Raw genomic sequence first — 19385 nt, 5'->3', positions numbered from 1 at the left:
AACTTTCTTTTAGATCCTAAAGTTGCAGGATATAAAATTCCAATAGCTTCAAACACATCGGGAAAAAATTAGTCGATATTGAATTTTAGGGAAGAGATCGAGAGCAGACTATAGAAATCTGAATATTCTGCCCAGCCATATGTTTTTGGAAACGTTCGTAGACTGACTAATCGAGGACAATTTCAACGATACCAAGCGAGCCACGGAATACAAAGTAGGATTTCACGCCGAAGAACACAATTAATTACTTTCAGATCGTTGTACCAGCAAGGTCGACCTCGAGGCAAGCGAGTGTACAATACCGACACGTTTACCTTCCGATTGACCGTGCTCTTTCCCTGTCTGTGTTTCAAGTACAAAATGTACGAGGATAATTTATGAGAAGATATCTAACAGAAACTTGATTGAAATTCGGCGAAACTGTTTCACGAAATTAGGAAGCTTTTGATATGATAAAAATCTGTAAATAAGTCTATTGCAGACAACATTGGGAGGCACGTTCAAGTTTTTCACATCAAGGGAAAAGTATGCGTGCTATATCGCAGTTCGTCTGCATAGAGAGAACGTACTTTTTAATAACACTCTTCGTTGAAAATATTTTCTCCTCGACATTCGCTGATGAAGTCACGTATCGTGACCGACCGACCAACGATATTTGAATACTTTGTTGCACGAGAATAACGTTATCGTGTAGAATTTTTTCTATATAAACATTTTACAAACTTTTCAAACGGTCCAGGTAATTTCTTATGACGCCTTCGAAATTCTAAAGTCATTTCGATGGTATTAACATGATAGGCGCTTAATTATGTAGAAATCTAAATATGACAGAGGATTTAAGTAAAGATATAGGCGTACCTAATGTAATCGGGCGAGTAAATACATGTTGTCTTCGATCGAATAGTCAAAAACTTACCTGAAACAGAAAAAAGAAAGCGAGATTAGCGAAATGTAAGCTTTATATACAAAAACACTACAGTTATATCGCTCAACAAATGAGACAAAAAGCTCTAATATACTACATAAGATACGTATTTAAAGAAAAACATTGATGCACTATTACATATGTTTCTTGCTCGTTTAACATTTTGTTAGAAACAACTGTGTTTAGTAAAATCATTAGATCGTGGATGCTTATGCAAATTTAAATTTTTTCAAGCTCTGTTACATTCGTTATATTTCAGATATTGTATATATTCTACGTACACAATATATGCATTGCGTGTATTTTTATATCTTTCAATTTTCCATAAACGTATAAACATTCGCCAATCTACTAATTACTGTTGAACAATCTCAACAATCTACAAGCCATTCATGAAGCACTATTTTGTCTAGTCCCTTCGCACATAAGTACATTGATTAGATGTGATTATAATGAAGGAGTTTTAATACAAACATTAAACTCTGTAATTTGCCTCTAAATCTTGATACAAGAAAACTGCCATACTCTAAGATTTCAATAGAAAAAGGAGAAAGAATATCAAAAATAAAATACCTAAGTAACGATCGGTTATTTACGACTATTTTCGTCCGCATTTTTCTTATCGATCCGGCGATTCGCGGAACAGAAAGTCGATCTGATAAGGGCGTTATGAACCATGAGCAGTACGTAGTGAAAGTTACAAAAGACGTGGTGGTTTATTTGAAATTACACAGTCGGTAAACGCGCGGCAAAACCTAGTAAACACCAATCGTGACTTCCTCGCGACCGTTAATTCTTTCTCTGTCTATGAAAAGATCATTCACGCACGATGCCTGCTTCACAGTGATTTTTATCGACTGTAAGTAAAAAGAAGAAGAAAATATTCTTAACTAATGGAATTCCAGTAGCGAATTCAGTCTTATGTAAATCGACTTTCGTTTTTTAACGAAACTATCATCGAGTGATACAGGGAAAAGAATATTCTTTTATATTGGAATTATATATTAATATATTAAACATCATAAATAGTCATAAATCATAAATAATCTTCCCTTTAAGTTTATGTCCTTCTTTTTTCAAGTTAGGTATATGAAAGTTTTCAGATAGAATCGCAGAAATTAACACTTTCGTTTAACTTTTAATCCAATAAAATCCAATGGTATATTTTATTACTATATATATCTATGCAATATATGCATCTTACGAAAAAAGTTAATATCAATGTATGAGAGTATGTAAACGTTAGAATAAAGTGCATGAAACTGAAAACTGTCGTTGGTTTCAGATCAAAGTTGATTAAAGTAAAAAAACGAGCGAAAACATAAAAATGAATCAGCTGCTATAAATCGTTTTGTAATATGTAAAACTTCGTAGCCTCGAATGGCTTAAACTTAAACGATGCACTCCTTTTTGTAGGCACCACTATATATGAGTCATATTTTTCTTATTTTTCTTTTCTCTCAACTGACGCAGTCTAAATTCGTTCTTTGCGTTTGTAATTATATAATATTCATAGAAGGTGGTGTTGAATGAAAAATAGTAATTTTTAATAAATAAAACGTAGAAAATGAGATGTACGTGTTTCAAGGTACACGTTTTAATCATTATAATATACAAATATGACGCACTTAAGAATTTTAAAAGTAAGTCTTTTAACATACGCATCTTAATGTACAAGAACATATGTAATAAGAGAAGTAGAAGAAAATCCGTGAAATGCTACAAATTATCAGCCACAATTTAATAAGTTCAATGTTTATTTCGCGTTTGACACGTTCCAACTATCCGGAATGATACACGATACAGCGATATACTACGTTTTAGCATTAATAAAAATAACAGGACTTCAGTATCACATTTTATATTATCATAATTCTTAGAGTATGAAATCCTTCTCAAATTTTTCAGCACACTACTTAGCATGAATTTTATACGAATGAAAATCGATACTGAAAGTTGTTTCGATTGGCAATTCGTTAGGAGGCGCGGAAGAAAACACCCAACAGAGCGGAGGCAGACGTTTGTTCGAAACGAAAAAGCAGCCGTTGTCGGCCGGCGAGATACCAAGTTCACTGACTCCGATGACTAATACGAAATTAATTACTCGACTGCTAACGTTTCCTTCCAGACGCCTTAATGGCGCTCCGACTACGTGGAAACTATGCGAAATTTACCGGGGTAGAACCGGCAAATCGTGGAAATCGTTAATTACCGTTCACTTCTACGTAGGACCGTCGATCGTATATCGTTATTGTTAGCGGAAAAACTTGCATGAATTTACGACTGTGTTTACGAGTAGATCGAGTTACGAGCGCGACATTAATTTCTCGTGTAAATCGTCGTGTATAAACGCATTCGAACGTTAATTTAAAAAAGTATCACTTTATACGTATCTCTTGATGGTTATGAAAATGGTTTGGATTAGAATAGTGTGAAAAGTATTCGTTGTAATATCAAAAACGTGAGGATTTCATTTTTAATGTTTTCACATCGATAGAATATTCCGGTTAAGATTCATCAGCGTTTAGAAAGCAAAATTGCAATCTTTAGTAAACAAATTTAACGAAAAGTCGTATAAAGATACAAGTGATAAAAATATTATAAATTATCAACTAGATGGTTTCGTGGCCAGAACTCCATCAAACACAGTATTAAGAATTTCAAAAATTTACTTGGCCAGAATTATCTTTAATTAGGTGGATATTGACATAATTTATTGAGTTTCTAAAACTATAATTCTAACGAAAACGTGATTTTCTAGTAGATGTTTCATTAAAAATAATTTTACCAAATAATATTGCACGATAACTTTAGACTATGTAGCCTATTTTCGTACAATGATCGTCAATGGCTATTGTTAAAACGCATTACTCAAGCTATTTTGTCGTCAGAAAATGTCATAAAAAATCAATGAATGCAGTCTATCGTCTCACGTCCTTCGACATTTTGGATGCATTCCCAGATCAACAGGTTTCGTGGAACAGAATTTGACTACGACGTAGCTTATTTTTGCGTTAAAACCAACTCTCGTACGCGACGGAAGCGTAACGACATTATTTATTGCCCGTTAACTTCGATCATAAAAATAACAAGTCCGCGTCGGGAACGAATAGAGATTTCGTATGATAAAAATACGTGGCAATAACAGAGGAAAACACGAATCACTGTGAATCTCTCTATCGCATTGGTCTACCTATGAAAGTTGGAAAATTTGATGCTTCCGTTTTATTGAAAATAAACGATCACTAAACTGCGAATTTTTGTTTAATTTCATATTTTTATAGATGAAGCCTAAAAAAAGTGAGATTTATGTGGAGATTTGGTCCACCTACTAAATGTAATAACGAGCTATTTATTTTACATATTTTCATACTATGTGCATTCTATACATTTTAGATATTTACATCTTGATATTTCCCATAAATGTATAAATATTCACAGTCTAACGATCACAGATTATGAGAAAAACCTAAGAGTCAGTTGAATCGAGGCAACGTCGTATAAGCAGTTGAAACTGTCTGCACGCAGAACGTTAGAAGTTTCACAGTTAGTACCGATACGGTTATTGAAGTAATATTTCGCAACTACCTCGAACGAATACAACAGTTAATTTTAATTACCCCTATCTACACTGCAGTTAAAGGACTGAGTCATAAAAATGACATTAATATTGACGATCGTACAGTAATTATGTTAATGAAACTTTAAATGGAGAATGGCGTTAAACGTTGGTAAAGCATAAGTTGAGATTTATATAATAACTTTAATTGATTTTGTTAATATTTTATCATGTACCTCTTCGCAATTATTTCGTAGCATTTCATTTCATAAGTAAAACTCATTTACAATAGAGAAGAAGATAAATAGTTTTGCTCGAGACATTTGTAATAACGTTTTCGTTAAATTTTGTTAATTTGCCAGCTGAAAAACGAATTATTATATCGAATACGAAACAATTAATAAGGAAAAAGAAAATTGGTACGAAGAATACCAAAATTCCGCACGTTTGAAGTGCTTCCGACTTACATTTTCCCCTAGAATAACCTAGTCCAGCGATATCCATCCAGTGTACCTAACTATTTAGTCAGGGACACTAACCACTTTTCCTTTTAGTAGCCAAATAAAAAGATTGCAATAGCCAAAGCAATAGCCGTCCGATGCGAACGCCTTGTCGTCCACCAAATGTATTTTTCGTTTGTCGCGGAATTTTAATAATTAGTTTATGAGACGAGAAAGGTTGAAAATCGCTAATCTAGTTACTTTTATATTTCGTGTCGATACATACTTTGTTAACAACGTGTCATATACATCTTACCATACCACGGTCAATTACGGAGGCGCGCTTTTCAAATGTATCAACAACAACGACCTCTGGCGTGTCTCTATTATTCCAAAATGCAATTATCTACAACGGCCGAAACAGGAATTTCAACTCAGAAACGTTCCGATTCATGCACGTGTCGCCGGTTATTACGCCGGCGCAGCATTTAAGCTCCGGCTACACTCGCGTTAACGTAATAATTCAAGACCCGACGCAGAACTCGGTCTGGTCGGAATAGAATGATTGCTCGCATACCACAAATACGTAACACGCTGCGCGCGCGTTACGCGCACGTACGCCAACGATTAAGCAGAAAGTATTATTTTGTGTCGTTAAGACGCATTCTACGGATTTTCACCAGGTAGATCGAACTTCTGCGCGTCACTAGTTTTAACTACTCGTATTGGATTATGTTCGAAAAGATCCATTCTACGGTTCGTATTCGAGAAATTTATGGCCTTTAAAGAGCATGTATTACAGGAAACCTATGATTTATGGACGGAATTACTCGATGGAAAGCGGCAATAGTATCTATTGATTTTGAAGTTTGTAAAGTGGAAATTTAGAAATTTGATAAATTTAATGCGTTTACTGCCGTCCGAGTTTTATATAATTTATAATAGTATCACATTCTAGCGTAATACCACCATATATTGCCATAGGTTTAGATTGGATCGTTTAAATATAGTAATTGTTGTTGCAGTAATAGCCGCTGAGATTCATCGTATTTGAGTTGTTCTAATTAAGCCGGTCATTGGAGAGCCACAAAGAAAATTTAAAGAAAGAAAATATCGTACTTCAAATCTAAACCATCATATCATCTCCTTTCTTTGGTCAGGTGATCCGGGTTATGGTGGCAATAAATTAATCCTCTATAACTGGATTCTTTACTGCTCATCAGAAAAGAATTATTGTTGTGGGCAGCATCTTTGATCTGGTGGAAGAAATAAGAACTAATAATTTCTATATATAAATTGATACATGGCAATAGAATGATGCAATAGTAGAATATAATGACACAGAGATAGAAGACACGTAAGGCATAAGATATTAATCTAATTAGATATATTATAGTTTGTAGATACCTCTTGTTCCTTGTCTGATTTATGATTATTGGGAAACTTTATAATTAGTTTTCTTTAAAGATATTAATTAGCTTATAAGAATAGCATCCTTTTAAGAGTGAAATCACTTGAGAAAAAGTCAGCGTTTTTCTCTTTGCTGTTCAATGTAGGTAAGTCTTATTAAAATCCTTCAGAACTTAATTAGAGAAGATCAAAGCCCTTTGTAATACAAATTGCTTTCAACATTTTATGAAAATAAAAATGCGGAAAGCTGAATAAGCTGAACAAGCTTCCAATATCTGTCCATAATCTGACTATGTCCTCACGTTTAACCAATAACGTATATCTTGTTAAATTAAATTTTAATACAGAGGCGTGTAAGTTGCTACTATAAGTTACTATATTGTAGATTATTATAGTATAAGCTATATGCAAGAACGCATTGCATAGTACAAAATGCATTAATATACATTGCAGAACGTCATAGCCAGCTCTAGTACTTCCATAAAACACTGTAACAAATTAATTGCCGCCAAAAGGATACTGTTGACAATTAGTGGATCATTGGTTGGCACTCCTAGAATAAAATACTTGGAAATAGAAGATATGACCAATGAAAATTAAATAAAGTAGCAGATACAGTTACAGTTCATAGAGAGGGAAAAGCGTTGTATAAGTTATATGCTAAGTATAATGCATTTTTAATTTAACAAAAAAAAAGCAGATTATTAATAAGAATCTAACCAAGAAAAATTAAGCTACTAAAAGTTGAACGATGAACTTCTTTGCTTATAAAGGTAGATTACAGGGAAACAATTTATCGGCATAGAAAAGGTGACAAAATCCGGTTTTATTTAACATGTTCCGAAGCAGATGGTCAGTTAATGGTTCGTCATCAATATCGTCAAGCTGACCTACATACGCGGCACCAGGACATAGATCTTTCCTTGTGTTTGATCAGCGAATTACACTTGAAATATGCAACCGAGTTACATTTGACGAAAGTTGATGAATTTCTCGCATTGGAATCCACCTTTCGTTACGAAATCTTTTTGATATTCATTAGCTGTCAATTTCCACGTTTGCCACTCAGCTACGAACAATCAACAACCTTTCGCACTTTCAAGCGTGTGACGTGTTCCATGCTAATTTTATAATGATTCTGAGTGAAATAAAATTTAACGATATCGATAGGGGTACGCATAATGGACGATTAACTTTCGAGAGAAAATTTGGGGAAAAATGTGAAATGGAGGATAGTTATTAGCAAAATTCAACCTCTACTTTAAAGAGAATAATAAAATATTATAGAATATAAAATATTATAAAATATTAAAATAGTGATTTTAAGATATAGAACTCTTTGAAAAAGGGGTTTCACGTTTTATCGTATGATCGGTTTATTTATTATTAATTAACTCAAAGAAGTTTCTTTCCAAAGAAACGAATTAAGAACGTCTGCGATATTAATTTTGAATAAATAAAAAACTTAGTTATACAGACTCCATGCTATATAGCTAGATAGATACGTTTAAATTTATAGATATAACTAACTACTACATACAACTTCTCCAATTTCCTGTTTTAGATATTTAGATCACCTACAAAAGCATTCCGATCTACAATCGCTGACAAGAATGTATCGACAGAGAAAGAAAGAAAACAATATCGTATCCTGTATCCTTCTTTTTCAAAAGTACTCGAAAAAAGGACTATCTAACAGAGATCCTCTCATCGATGAAATTAAACCCAGTTCGATTCGCGGAAGCCTATCTTTCTACGAGAAAAAAAAAAAAATATCGATAGATGATTCCATCTGGCCAACTCGGTCGTTGAGACTGCAAAAGGAAGAACGATTCTCGTGTCGCTTTTTCACGGTACATACATCTATGGCTCGAGTCTAGCGATCCATCGGCCGATCTGTGCAGGTGCACGCACCAGAGAGAAGACATTTTGCGTGCCTTCTCTTCCCTTTCTCTGTCTAGTACACGTACCACACGTATGGCAAACGTGAGACGCATAATACGTTAGCCATTTGAGAGGCAAGCATCATGATCGCGATTCTATGGTTTCATATGGAATAGTGTGGTTTTATTATCACGATTAAATTATTTATCGTGAGGTTAAATGTGAACTATAAATTATTGGACATGCCCAAGAGTTGTATTCGTAAAGAGAATCGAACTTCTCAGGCCTTAGGACTTATTTGACATTTTTTTTTTTTTTTTAAATGTACAGATATTTGATCAATTTTCTATGTTAATTTAAGTTAAGTTGTACAAGCAATCACGAAACAGGAAATCAACTAGTAAGTACAATACGAAGTAAAGTACGAGTCGAAGTTAGAAAGAAAAAAGAAGACGACTGTACCAAACTCTAATTCTCTTTTAATTCAACTTGCTCAAGAAATCAGTCAATGAAAATATTTCCCCATGCTCCAATGAAAATTTCATACTCTCTAAAAGTCCGAAGAAATGCGTTAGAATGAAACGACAGACAAAAAGACGATGTGTAACGGACTAGAAAAAATGAAGGTAGAAAGAATAAAGAGAGGGAGAAGAAAATAAAGACAGGACTTGGTTAGCCGGCTACCTGATCATCTCGAGTCTGACGCCCTTTAACCGAGTTTAGGCCGACGGCAAGTATTATTAGCCAGAGATCGCGTGCTTCCGTGTCCTTACCTCATGAAACAATGAGATCGTCCGCGAAAGATATGCGCCAGAGCGTTCTACGTTCGCGATATATTGAGCTCACGCGAGACTCTCTCTTTACCCATAGAAATCCAATCATCTTGATATTATTCTTTCTCTTTTTATAATTCATTTTTTCCTCCTTTAACTCTATGTCTCTGTCTTTCTCTTTCTCCCTTGAGCTAGGCGAACCCGTTATAGGTCTCCTTGAACTTGCTCTCCAACCAGATGATGAATTATCTCTATACTGAACGAGACCAGAACGTGCCCAAGCTCCTACAGACCGGTCACAAAGACGATTTTCAATGGGGTCGTGAAGACGTAGGGAACTTAAGAGATCGTGGATTTTAGCAGCTTAGCGGTGAGATTTGCAAAGATATTACACGAGAAGGATGCGAAGGTATTGTATGTATATATATTGTGATACCTGGAAAGTAGAATATGAGGATGGTTGTCTTAATGGTTTCTTTTTTGTTCGTGAGTCCGGCGAGACAGTTAATGAAAGTATTCAGCGCATGAGGAACCTTGACATTACATTCGATTCAAGGCTAATGACCTTGAACTGGCAAGCTAGGTCATGGGATAGAACTTAGAATTTTAGCGATTAACGAATGGGAACTAGTACTATTCTCAATATCCATATGTTTTAAAGAAAACTATTTTGTTACTAAAAATTATTTGTAAATCTTTTTTCAATTCCATAGAAGATAACAAATTTACTTCTATACGAGTTCCAATTTCTTATCTCTGAAGATTAGAAACGCTTTCCTAATTCTTGCTTAAAAACTGGATTTTAGGTGTAAAATAGAATAAACAAGTATCTACCTTAGATTGAATTGTACATGCGTAATAAATACGTGAAAGTACTACTCGATTCCACGTCGAAGAGAAAACTATAAAGCAACTCTGTACCGCTTCAAACAATTGCTTATTATCTGTCCAAATATTTGTACCGCTTGCTAAAATATCTTATCCTTCAGGGGTCCAAGTTTAGTGAACTACGTATAACAAATTTAACAAACCAAAACAAATAAAACTATTGCTATACTAAGTTCAGAACTTCACCTCTATATGTACTATTACTGTTCCTTTTGAAACTACTTAAGACTTTTCTACCTATACTTTTGTTCCTTTTCTACTAACATTTTTCAAAATTGCTTTCGATCGATATATAAGAATTTCTATTTGTCGTCACACAGTAAAAACTACTAAGTTACACGCGGTTACAGTTATATGTCTAGGTAATAGAAACCCTCAGAAAGTCAAGGCTTTTCGAGCAAGGAATTTTGCAAGAAACGCTGGACATCGTACGACCTTGACTCCGCGCAGACATCGGGTACCGTTGCCTGTCTAGGAAATTTTTTCTCGGTGACCGTGCGCGTCGGCCACGAGAAAGCCGCGCGTAAGTAGACAATGACAAAGATTATTGCACGCATACACCGTATTCGCGTGGGTGTACTTTCCGTTCAGTGTCGGCCACTTTTGTCTAACGGTCTGTATAGCCATCAGATGCGTGCGGTATGTCAACAAATGAACTTTTGCACGCATCCGCTGCCTTGTCAGGTCAGTGATTCAGTCGTTGATCGTTACACTCGTTACCTCCAACTTTCCCTTTCGTTATCATCACCCTATTTATCGATCAAGGAAGAAGAAAAAGAACCGTCGGGTTCTCCCAATTTTTATCGTACAGCTTTCTCCTTCTCTGTGTCAACGTTTACAAGATTATCTCCCTGATTTAATAATCTGCCTAATCTGCCTAATAATAGTTTAAATCGTTCGTTCGATAAATGTTCATTAAGAACTACTTTTCAACATTTGAATTAAATTTCTGAGAAGGATTTGTAATTTTTAAATAGTATAACATTTCATTTAAGAAGAACATATGTATAATAAAAACTACAACAACAACAATAATAATAATATTTATGACGTATAATAATTAAATTAGTTAATTGAAATCAATTTCATTACTTGCTAATTTTTGGCTCTGTGTATTCAAAGGTGCTTAGATATTTAAGCATCGGAGATATATGTACACTACTTTAGACACGATCATTTCGTATTTTCACTTGCGTACGTTATACAGGTATTTCATTTAAATATGTAGTTCATTCTGCAACTCTACGGTTAAATGACGCTTTTAGGAAAATTCTTACGTCTAGAGTATCCCAAGACCGCGGGGATATTTGCATGGATGAAAACCAAGAGAATAATAATATATAGAATGCGATAAGTTTGCCCGAAGCAAAATGAAGCATACAAAGAACAGATTAGAATGACACATCATTAATGTAAACAGCCGCAGAGATCATTTTCAAAGTGACTCATTTCCGACGAGATGAGTCTGCCTTCGCTTACTTCTCTTCTTCTTCATCTTCTGTATATCTTTTCAGAGAATAACCTTAGAATTCTTTGTTATTTGTCTATTATTTTTCTATTTCCTACTTTCTATCTTATCCGTTCCGCTTGTTTCTAGATCGATTTTGCACATTTACGTATATAAATATTTTTATTATTAAAAAAAAAATACGATTATCTATATTTAAATCAAACTACCAGTAAGAATATGTGTAATATCCTACACATTCTATACATCAAAACTCTGTTCTTCATACGTAGAGAAAAATCTATTTACATATTATGAACTATGTAAAGTTAAATATATGTCAAGGTATTTTAATTCAATAAAGTTGAAAATACGAAGATCATCGATGTAAATGTGATATGAGAATTAAGTAAGTGTACAGAAAGTATCTGCTTATCCTTCGCTTGTTCGTTAAAAGTATACATCATAATGGTTTTGAATTGTTTATAAAAATTAAGTTCTATGAGAATATACTAAGGGAAGAATATTGGATTACGGAAAATGAGCTACAAGTCGGTCAGAATCATAATTTTACAAGTTATACGCGTTCATTCTATTAAAGACGGTATTCTTTGGTTTCATAAATTTAATCAAATAATAACAATAGCCAGGAAAGTTGGCACGAGGCCAATCAAAGAATCTTCAATCTATTCTCAACGTAAATTCCCACAAACGTTAATGCTCAATTTAATTACGTTAAATGTACATTTGAAAGCTTATGCTTCCATATCTATACATTTATTTATAGAGATAAATCTTTTCATAATACAATTACATGAATTTACGAGTAAGCATTACCCTATTTGTGCGTTCGCCGCTGTATTTCTCTTATTACCACACTATGAATGTGTGATATAAACAGGATACATATAACATGAAAAAAGGTATAAAACATCGACAATATTTCATGAATAGAAGGAATCTCTATTCCATTTATTTAGTTGCAATACATTCAGAAAAATATGAAATGGCATAAACACCCACAGTTTACTTATTAATCATCGTATAGAAATTTCTTAGAAGACTTGCCTGAAAAATGGTCGCCAGTAAATCTAAAATATTCGTAGAAAAGATGAAAGAGGATATTCTCGTTGAAGTATGTATGCGCGAGAATCCTCGAGAAAATGTCAGATGTACGCGGTATCGGTGGCATTAAGAGGCGCGAGCGATAAAGGCAATCAAATTATTTAGCATAAAAATGGCTAGTTGCAGGTTTCCCAAGCAGCGAAACCGCCCGAGGGTGTCTTTCGATGGAGATACAATCACTACGTAGCGTCATGACGAGAAGAGAATCCTTCGATTCAACGAAGGAAAAAGGACGGCTCTTCTCTTTCACTATCGACGAATCAAGGCCCTTCGATTTTACGCTAGCGACTCCTCCAATCTTTATACCGTGTGGCTGTGCGACCGCGTAACGCGTTCCCCGGGACGATTAACCGTATAGCTTGGTCAGTTATGACCGACGCAGGAATCACCGTAATTACGTAATCACGAAATTGGCCTGCCCCTAAGGAACAGAAGGCAAATTGAGACAAATGGTAAAAGGAATCATGGCCACCAAGCCGACAAAGATGCCGGGCAACGACGTCGTTGAACATTTCTTCTTTCAACCGAATTCTGGCCAACCTTTTTTCTGCTAATTCGACAAAAGTACGACTTTTGAGCGTGGAGAAGCTGGGATGTTAATAATAACGAGCTCTAAGTTTGACGCTATTCTTAAGTTCAGTGATATGACTTTCACTATCTTGAGATTATTATTTGGCGGAATAACTTGTAATACTAAGAATATCGATATTATCGTATTATACAGGGTGGTTGGTAACTGGTGGTAAAAGTGGAAAGGGGGTGATTCTACGCGAAAGAAGAAGTTGAAAATATAGAATAAAATTTTTTTTTTAATTTTGTTAAAAATCTACAGTGAGATCCGTTATAACGAGACGTGATAAAGTGCACGCGTACCGTAGCGAAAATTCAAAGTCGATTTTCTCGAAAGCAAAGGCTCAAACGAAAAACTTGTATTCTATATTTTCGACTTCTTTTTTCGCGTAGAATCACCCCCTTTCCGCTTGTACCGCCAGTTACCAACCACCCTGTGTATATATGACCAGAAATAGGATTCCTTATGAGATATGTTTTAAAATAACTATTTTAACATTGTCATAGTAATTGAAAATTATGTTCTTGCATTTATGCTTACTAATTCACTTCCTATGCTTACGTTAAACTCTTGTATTAAAAGCATAAGGTATAACGATATATAACCTTAAAGTAGGAAATATATTATATAATCAAGGAATAAATCCATTCAGAATGAATATGAGTATTAAATAGTTGGTGAATTCGTCTTTAAAGAATCTAAATAAATAAATAAAAATACAAAAAGAAGAAAGGAGTTCTGATAGGCATAGGCCGGTATCGTTTCCCTAGCAACATTCCTCTTCCCTCCGTTCATGGAGACCCTTGTTCATATAACTCGATTGTGAAGTATTTCAAAACCGGAAGGCAAAAATGAGATTAATCTCGGTTCAGTGTATCACATCGTCGAGATTTCCGGATGTTCGTCCTCGCGCTCCAGCGAAGGGAGCTGAGCCTTGCAGCCGCTGCAACCACAAATAATCGATATCCTTTTGCTGCGTCTATTCTCTTCACCCTACCTGGCCCTTTCTCTCTTCGCCTTCGCGTTCTTCCCCCACTCTTCTCTCTCTCTCTCTCTCTCTCTCTCTCTCTCTCTCTCTCTCTCTCTCTCTCTCTTCCCTTTGCACGTCGGTTCGTTTTTATATTCCCGTCGCTTGCAATTTTTATCCACCCACCAACCGCTTTTCGACGCGAAACTCTCCTAACAGTGAAAAACTTTCGTTTCGTGGCGGTATTTTCTTTTCAAACGTTCCACAAAACCGACACGCGAATTTCTGTCACCTCTTTTCCAGCTTTCAGTCGACTAAAAAACTTGGTTTTTGGGTATAACCAGGCTACACTTTCGCCTTTGTCTTTCGTTTACGAGCTGGAAAAAAGTGGACAAATTTTGTTTGTCTTGTTTTCGCTAAATGGAATCTCACCGTTCTGAAGATGTATTTGTTCTATTGTTTCAGTCCAGTTGCTTTCTCCTCCTCCTTCTTTTTTCTCGATTTTACTTCTTAGTTAACGTCTTTTCTGAGCTGGTAAATTATGATTTGTTATGGAAGCTTTTATTACCATTGATTGCTATTTTCCAATCGATTTCCATGATTTCGAATTAATTCATAGGATGTCACTAATAATAAAATGAAAATATCCAGACTACAGGAATGGCAAATAAGAGTATCGATAAACTATATGTTTCGTAATATAATTTAAGATTTTTATCTTTGAGTGTTTATTTTCTGAGAAATCTATGTATCGTATGATAGAACGCTTTCGGGTAGTCGATCTCGCCCGAGCTTTGCCGATTCGACGAGTTCGGGTCTTCTCGACTTCGCGTAACCGCGCGTAATGCAAACGATTATGTGACTGAAAACATGAAAAACATAGACATAAGAAATATAGACCGTTGGTGCATTATGAAGAACGTAGTCCTCGTTAAAAGATAGAAAATAAATATTATTATCGTAGTCTCCCTTTCTTTCTGTTGCAGATATTTTTTATAACACATAAAAAAAGGAAAGGAAGTCCTCGTTATGTATCTCTATCTCTTTTTCAACGGGGCCCATTTTCTCAACTTCGCGGTCTATACTTCTTAGATACGTCTATGGACGAAAATGATACACCAGAGCTAACAGTACTCCTGAAATCATCAGAGACACGCAGATCGATGGAAACAATCAATCATCACGATCGCCAGAAGTGGTCGTGGCTCGCGACGAGAATGACTCGCCTATGTAATCGCGATTGAAACAAATCGGTTCAATTATCGTTATGAATTCTCAACGTCAATCGACTAAACGCACTTGGTAAAGCATCGAGTACCGTTCGCAAGCTTAACTGAACGCAGCGAACTTTCTATTCCTTTGCATATCAAAAATAAGAAATGTTATATAATGAAAAAGAAATATTAGGGAAAATCATAAAATTCGAGAATATATAATTATATATTATAATTTTCAATTGTTGTAAGATAATAATGTATGCGAATGCACGTTAAATCATGGTCAAAGGCAATCATGAAACGTGACGCTATAGCGATCGGTAGCGTTCAATGTTCGCTCGTACTGGACAATCTTCAACTATTTTTAGTACTTTATGATCAACGGAGAAATTGTTACACGTAAGAAACGTATAAGTAAAGACCCGTATATAAAGGCCATTCGCACTTTTTGTTCCACGTTTTAGTTTCTTATTCGTTTTGTTTTTCTAACATGTAACATGATACTTTTTATATTGAAATTTTATTTTATGGAAATGTACTATAAACATAGACTAGAAATTATCGATTTTCAAAAACCGCATATATCTTATGTATAATATATGTACATACGAAATCTGTGTTACGTACAGGTAATCCCTGAGCCTACATAACTTTGGTCTGCTATATATTGACTTGTAAAAATAATAATAACGAAAATATGGAAATACGAAATTCAGGAAAAATGCAGCTATAGAACTATAGATATAAAAGGATAGATATAGAAATGTAAAGAAACAATTGAATTCTGTCTAAAGAAGCTTTTTGAATATAAACGAAAATGCAAAATTGAATATTTCCTTACAATCGTTGATTAATAAACGACAATCGAATAATCTTACACCTCCAAGCACATTAATATTGCAAAATGATTCATTAATTCCAGTCTAATCAGCGTAAGGGATCGTCAATTCTACGTATATAAATGGAACAGTTCGTTGGCTGGCATTGGCTCTCGTTCCATAAGACTGCGTACATTTAGGTAAATTTTGTTCAAGCAGTTCCTCAACGAATAAGAGATCAATCGAGGCCCACGAGCAATTGATGCCAAACGAAAGTTGCTTTGGCTTGGAGCAGAGAATCTGATAGCGAAATTGAATATCTTTCTAGATCATTAAGCTTGAAGATCTCATGATTAGCTTGAACTGTCTCTTATAGATACAACCTAGGAATTTGTAAAATAAATCATACCAATAAGAAATCTGACGAGATAGACTTAACCTTTTAAATCATTAAGTTTGAAGATTCTAGTATCAACATAATTCTTTTATTCCACCTCATAAATATGGCTCCTAATTTTTTGGATTAATGATTTCAAATAGAAATTTGGTAGTATTGTTATACTAGTATATATATATATATATTTATTTATTTATTTTGAATGAATCAATGTCATCTGACATACTATGAAGGCATTATCTTCAATGAATTGCTTGATTATTATGTACATAGTTCCTTATGTAGTCTCTCAGGATCTATACAAATCTATGGATGAACTATTTCCCACAGAAATAATTCAGCAATGCTGCTTCTTTTTATTCTAGAAAATCCAGATAACATTAAGTCTTACATTTTGCTGCTAATAATATCGTAGCATTTTAATTATTTTCAGTATTAGCTTTATAACCTAACGTAATATTTATATTCCTCTTCACCACAAAGTAACTTTTAGGACATTTTTCGATAAATAGAAGAATCAGGTATATTTTACATTTGTTTGCAAATAGTCTTATCTTTGTATGAAGTATTAAAACTATTTGTTGACTAAAAAACTTAACCTATATAAGTAAATCATATTTCCTTTCACTCTGTTTAAATGACTGATAAATGATGATAAATAATTGGATAAAAAGGAAGGAATTTATTTATACGAAAAAATCCTCTGCTATGTACATCAATAATTTTGCATGTAATTAAAAGAAATTAAACGTAAAGATGTCTGCATTTCTTGTGAAACACGTACAATGTGCAACTTTTACATCAATAAAAACCGGTAAGATAAAAGCATGCGAACTTACTCCATAAATTTCACGCTTAGCTCGTGCTAAATGACAACTTTGTATTTGGTCGCGGTAATTTATACGTGTGGGTCATTAATAATATAATATGAAGCTCCTGAAGTGTTTTATTTTAATATATTGCTTAGTGAATAAATATAAAGTCAAAAGCAATATTAACTACGAGACGATTTAAATTTAAATATTGGTTGTAGATTTAAAAATTTAATAATTTAATGGAAAAATCTAAGTTTAGATACCGCGAGTTTGAAAAAGATTTGTATCTGATAAGAGTCTTAAATTTAATGAATGATGTGTTCTTGCAACTGATAAATTTTCTATAGATATATCAATTAAGATAAAGAAAGAAACGATCATGAAAATGCACTAAACAATGCACAAACTGTTGGCTATAAATATGTTACAGATAGGCGTCTGTAATCTTGATAAAATATTTGATGTGTTAATTAAACACTTCACTTCAGATTGTGAAGTTCAAAGTACGCGAATAACAAACCGTGGTTATGTTCAACTGACCTCCGCGAATTTATCGATTTTGACTTAATATACTCTCAATATGCTTCAATCTCTGTTCTATATGAATTTGAAATTAATAAAATCTTTTTTGTTTCTTAATATTTGAAGATTCGTGGATTTTACGCAATTGTTTAGTAAAAAAGAAAGTTAAAATAACTGCATATCGATACACTACGTTACTTCAGTTTGTGTTAGTATGATATTCAAGTATCAATTTTCCGTTGGTAACACTGAAAAGAACAGCTGTTTGCACACCAATCCGTTTAAACACATTTACCATGCGATAACCTTTACATTGGCTACATTAGCAATCAGCAAACTTGGAAACAACGTGAAACATTAATTGTCGATATTGTTGATCATAAAATGACATTCTCTGATTACACTTAACACTTTTATTATTATATGAACTTTAAATAAAAATTGATAAAAAATATTAATATATAAATTTTCAACTTCTTATTAAAATTCAGTTGTCATATTACAAAATAAAAATAATTTCGATCATAATTACGCGTTTAAAAACTATGCGAAAATGTTATTGTTGTGTCACTAAAAGCATACAACGAGGTTGGCTACACTGACGAGCGTTAGGTCGAATTTCAATGTGCAGATTAAGAATGCTTCCGGATAGTGGCTCCACGTCGCTTTCACAAGCAACTAAATATTATATTAGTAAGCAATTGAGATTTCTTTAAATATTGACAAACATATTTCAGAAATAACATATCAAACAAAATATAGTTATTTATCTCATATTCCACCCAAATTCGTAACTATCATTCATGAAAATGTTGATCATGGGAAGAGCAATAAAAATACTAATCAAAAACAAAATTATGAAAAATACGAGAATTCCCTTAAATGGAATTCTTACTCATTTCTATTAGTTTTATTAAGCAATAAATCAAACGAAAAAAACATTCAATGATGTTTACTTGTCTAGAATTATCACTTTTTATCGCAATTGGTATATTCAATGTGTTATTTCTAACTTTGTATTGAATTTATCGTATATCGATGAGCAGAAAAATAAGTATTTTAAATGTAGTAAAAAATATAAAATTTCACGAAAATCGGAGCAATTGAAAGTAGACACAGAACAGGAAGAGACAAGAGCCTGCGCAGAATGCCAGGACCGTATACATAAGAGTAAGAACCTGACACATGCACTATCTAAATACCAAAACATTTATTTTGACATTTCTGTAAAGGTAAATCATGAAAATGATAAATGGTAGTTCAATTACAAAACTTACAGTATCTTGATCAACGAGAAATATATATTTTTAAATGTTTTCAATTAATAAGAAAAAATAATAGGAATAATATTTTAAATACATTTATCCGATTACATTTCAGAGGAGATAGTACTAAATGAGCTAACAGTAATGATATTCATGACTATAATATAATAGAAATGTTACTGAGACCATGTGGTTTGAAACACTTTATTCTTGATTTTTCAGGATCAATTCAAACTATTCTAAGTGTTACAAGTACTATAAAGAATAATATAAAAGTAATAGATTAATAAAAACAACAAAATCATGTAACAGAAATATATATTTATTCCAATGAATGCCATTAACGTATTACCGGCAACTAG

The 19385-nt window shown here is 33.7% G+C and overlaps 1 protein-coding gene across 7 annotated transcripts in view; it reads right to left on the bottom strand.

The window, feature by feature from the left end:
- Nucleotides 1-19385, bottom strand: part of LOC126864773 (protein alan shepard) — a 46709-nt gene that overhangs the window by 22056 nt on the left and 5268 nt on the right. The gene's annotated exons all lie outside the window — the stretch shown is intronic.

Source organism: Bombus huntii, chromosome 4, assembly GCF_024542735.1.
Source record: "Bombus huntii isolate Logan2020A chromosome 4, iyBomHunt1.1, whole genome shotgun sequence".
Lineage (NCBI taxonomy): Eukaryota > Metazoa > Arthropoda > Insecta > Hymenoptera > Apidae > Bombus > Bombus huntii.
This window is presented reverse-complemented; position numbering and strand designations above follow the sequence as displayed.